This window comes from Oratosquilla oratoria, unplaced genomic scaffold (assembly GCF_046742065.1).
Source record: "Oratosquilla oratoria isolate Oo_2021 unplaced genomic scaffold, ASM4674206v1 SCAFFOLD52, whole genome shotgun sequence".
NCBI classification, from domain to species: Eukaryota; Metazoa; Arthropoda; class Malacostraca; order Stomatopoda; family Squillidae; genus Oratosquilla; species Oratosquilla oratoria.
In genome coordinates, this window is record NW_027467716.1 from 663,463 (window position 1) to 668,757 (window position 5,295).

Below are 5,295 nucleotides of genomic sequence, written 5' to 3' on the forward strand. Positions count from 1 at the left end.
GTGCTTAGACAACAATTTTTTGTATACACGTTATCGTATGTATTCATACGTGTGTATGTGTGTGTGTGTGTGTGTGTGTGTGTGTGTGTGTGTGTGTGTGTGTGTGTGTGTGTGTGTGTCTGTGTGTGTGTGTGTGTGTCTGTGTGTGTGTCTGTGTGTGTGTGTGTCTGTGTGTGTGTGTGTGTGTGTGTGTGTGTGTGTGTGTGTGTGTGTGTGTGTGTGTGTGTGTGTGTGTGTGTGTGTGTGTGTGTGTGTGTGTGTGTGTGTGTGTATTTGTGTGTGTATTTCTATATTTATCAACAGCTTTAGTAATACAATCACATGGAAACTATAGATTTATATTATTGCTCTTCTTAACAACATGCACATTAAGTGGCTGGGAATAAATGTGGTCCTTAACCTCCAGCATCGCGGGGTACGTCTCACGCATCTGGCATTAGTTTTCAAAGCTTTTAAGAAACTCGAGTTGATTTCGTAGAAACTTTTAATCAAATATGAAAGAAGTCAAGGAAACAGAGATGAAATTTGTGTAACAGTGTTTTAAACGTTGGGCAGTTGGAGTAAATGTAATTAGTCAGGAATAAACTCAGACTAAGACTCCTGTGTTTCCTACTCCACTTAAGTCAACTTGTCCGAATGTATCAACAAATGTATATACATATATATATATATATATATATATATATATATATATATATATATAATTTTCATGCATATACATAGCAATGCATACATAAATATATATTATGCATACATGCACTTTGTAAACCTACGCATATATACATGAATATATACGTACATACAAACATGCATACATACTCTACATACAAGCATACAGACAGACAGACATATATAAATACATGCATGAAAAATTGAACACACATGTGTACGCACATACATTTATACGTGTGCATACATACATACATACATACATACATACATACATACATACATACATACATACATACATACATGCATACATACAGACATACATACATAATTCAAGCATGACAAACTCGCCAAGTGTGATTCTACTCAGATGAGGGATCCTAATTCCTCATTTTAAGAATGGAAGGATATTTTTACTAGACCCTACAAGTCTTGAAGTATATCCTCTATTTTCTTCATTTAAAAAAAAAAAAAGAGAAACGAAAGGAAATGTTTATTTACAAAGTCAATTAAGAATTACATCATAGTAGAGGAGCGAGACAGAATATTGTAACTTTTTTTTCTTCTTCTTCTTCTTTTGATTCTCCAGGACCGACAGCTCACTCTCGGAATCGTGACGTCACGACGATGCGCTTGTCTGCCTGTTTGTCAGTGCCATGCAGGTCGAATTGATGACCGTGGCGCTTTCCACGGAGCCCCTGTGCCTGGCCTTTGCCCTGCCTCCCCTGCCCAGACTCAAGAGTTCTCCAGAGCCGGAAGCCACGGGAGCTTCCGTGCTCGAAAAGATCTTAAAGAAAGTAACCATTTGGCTCACTACACAAGTGCGACGAGTCGAGGAACTCAAAAAAGTCTTCTAGAAAGTCACTTCTCACGGGACACAGGGGCTCCCGAGGTTTGATTGGGGGACGACAAGACGCCTATTCAAAGCCCTGAAAAAGAGATTGAAGAAAAATATTAGAAAACTAATTAACGTAATAGAAAAAGCATTGCCCAATAGAAGTAAAGAGGAAATAAAGCATAGATGGAACCAATTAAAGCCCAAAAACTTAAAACTGAAAATAATGAAAAGGAGTTTTATGCTTAAAGATCTATTAAAAGAAGCCTTTAGAATGAATAAAGAAAGTTTAGACCCGAAAGAAGAATATAAGAAATCTGAAAGTAAAAATGAAGTGGCAGAAACGAACAGCCCAAAACAGAAAGAACAACAGCCCAAACCTTTCGAAACGGCCCGTTCGGTTTTAAAAGGGAAAATTAAAAAGGCTCTTACAACAGTGAAAGAAAAAATTAAGCCCTGGAAAATTAGAAAACAGTTAAAAGATTCTGAAAAGTGTATGGAAAAGTCCTGGGCTATAGAAAGGGTCCGATTCTGAAGTCAAAAATAAGCCCTAATACACGTGAGCCATGGGCGGTATGGGCATGAAAGCCCCGAAAAAAAAAAATAAAAAGCCCACCAGAAAGCCCATTAAAGTCGGAATGAATAGCCCAACGAATTACAAGAAGATAATGTAATTCTAGTGAATAATATAAAAAACTGAAATGACACGTTTGACGGTCCTTAGTTGTGAAGAAGAAAATGATTGATGCCCTGTTCCCTGTGATGAAGGTACCTATTGCAATAGACCAGTCATACCATCCGTAAATAGAACACAGGTCATACCTCATTCATAGCAAATACGAGTCACACAAACAGAATTATTTAATCCTCTAAACAACAGTACATCTACCAATCATTTATTTATGACCACAAACAACTACAAACGACAATAGTTCACAAAGCAATAGCAGAAAAATAGAAATATATATATATATATCAAATTACCAACCAAGACACACTCATCAAAATCACAATCCTACAGTCAACCTTTACACAGGAACAAGAGCACAAAGTCACATTCTTCGGATCAACAAGGGTAGAAGCCGTCCAAAGGGCAGGAAATGAACTTAATGTTCCTACAACAACTTTAAGCTGTCCGGAGAAGCTTGGAACTCGTCAAGTGCACTTGAAGGCCACAAATAGTGAGAAGGGCATTCTTCAGGCAGGCCACGCCCCCTTGCCTCAATCCTCAGAAGACTCGCTCGCTTTTAGCCCTTTCGTTGTGGAACAAGTTTCCCTCAGCTGAATAAAATCATCTTGTGGCTGCTAGAAATATCTTGAATAAGGAAATTGGGGGGAGGTTAGAATCATGAGTATCCTCATAATCATGATAATAAACGACTTGAAAGACCTACCATTCCAAGTCTCCTTAGGATTATTCGTTTGTAACTTCGCTTTCTCTTTCAGCTTGTGTGTATGTGTGTGTGTGCGTGTGTGTATGTGTGTGTGTGTGTGTGTGTGTGTGTGTGTGTGTGTGTGTGTGTGTGTGTGTGTGTGTGTGTGTGTGTGTGTGTGTGTGTGCGTATGTGTGTGTGTGTGTGTGTGTGTGTGTGTGTGTGTGTGTGTGTGTGTGTGTGTGTGTGTGTGTGTGTGTGTGTGTGTGTGTGTGTGTGTGTGTGTGTGTGTGTGTGTGTGTGTGTGTGTGTGTGTATACATATATTTATATATATATATGTATATATATACATGTATGTATATATATATATATATATATCTGCATATATACACATACGAATGCATACATAAATATATGTTATGCATACATGCACATTGTACACCTACACATACATACATAAATACGTTCGTGAATACATGCATGCATACATACTGTACATACAAGCATGCAGACAGACAGACATATATAAATACATCCATGAATATTTGGACACGCATGTATACACACTTACATATATACATATTTATATCCATACATACATGTATATATACTGTACATACATACGTACATACATACATACATACATACATACATACATACATACATACATACATACATACATACATACATACACACATACATACACACATACATACACACATACATACATACATACATACATACATACATACATACATACATACATACATACATACATACATACATACATATATACATCCATAATGCATGTATGACAAACCCACACAGTTCGATTCTTTTCAGGTGAGGGATGCTGCTTCCTCATCTTAAGAGACGAGGGATATTTTCAATGGGTCCTACAGGTCTTGAAGTATATTTTCTATTTTCTTCATTTTTTTGAAAAAAAAAAGAGAGACGAAAGGAAATGTTTATTTACAAAGTTAATCATGAGTTACATCACAGTGGAGGAGCGAGACAAAATATTGTAACTTTTCTTCTTCTTCTTCTACTTCTTTTGACTCTCCAGGACCGACAGCTCACTCTCGGAATCGTGACGTCACGATAATGAGCTTGTCTGCCTGTTTGTCAGTGCCATGCAGGTCGAATTGATGACCGTGGCTCTGTCCACGGAGCCCCTGTGCCTGGCCTTTGCCCTGCCTCCCCTGCCCAGACTCAAGAGTTCTCCAAAGCCGGAAGCCACGGGAGCTTCCGTGCTCAAAAAAGCCTTAGAAAGAGTCTCTTATTGGCTTAACATTGCTGTGCGACGAGTCAAGGATTTTGAAAAAGACTTCTGGAAGATGGTTTTCTCTGGGGCATCGAGTATCCCGCTGTTTGACTTGGGGTCCGCAACGCGCCTCGCGAAAGACCTGAAAAGAAATATGGTCAAAAAAATTAGAAAACTGTTCCATATTGCAGGAAAGATTTTGTGCAATAAAGATGAAAGAAAGCAAAAGCCCAAAAGAAAGCAATCAAAGCCCTTACTCGCAAAATTGAATGTAATGTGGAAGAATTTTATTTTTAGAAGCGGATCAAAAAATGCCCCGAAAGCGATTGAAGAAAGTATTGGCCCAAAAGTAGAAAATGAAAATTTTGGAAATGAAAGCGAAGGGGCAGAAACAAAGAGTCCAAAATAGAGAGAAGGTTTGCCCAAACCACTCAAAAAGATCGGCTCCTCTTTAAAAGAGAAACTTAAAAAAGCCCTTAAAACAGTAAAAGAAAAAGCTGACCCCATGAAAATAAGAAAAGGGTTAAAAGTTTGTGGAAAGAGCAGTGAAAAGCCCAGGACTATGGAAATCGTCCAGTTCTGGAATCACAAGTAAGCTCTCATAAATTTACATAAACCTGGGGAGGTATGGGTAGGGAAGCCCTAAAGATTAAAAAAAAATAAAAAGTGCAACAGAAAGCCCATTAAAATCTGAATATATAGCCCAACGAATTACGAGAAAGTAATGTAATTCTGAAGAAGAGAATAAAAAAAGATGGCATGTCACGTTTGTTTGACGATCCCTGATTCTAAAGAAGAAAGTGATTTGCTCTCGTCTCTGCGATAAAGGTACCTATTGCAATAGACCAGACATACCATCCATACAATAGAACACCAGTCATAACCTATTCATAGCAAATATCAGTAACACAAACAGAACGATTTAATCTTCAAAGCAATAGTACAGCAACCAACCATTTACCCACGACCACAAATAACAATAGTTCACCAATCAATAGCAGAAAAAGGAAAAAAAAAAAAAAAATCGAATTACCAACCATCAAGACACACTCATCTTAGTTACAAACTTACAGTCGACCTTTAAGTAGGAACGAGAGCACAAAATCACATTCTTCAGATCAACAAGGGTAGCAGCCGTCCAAATGGCAGGAA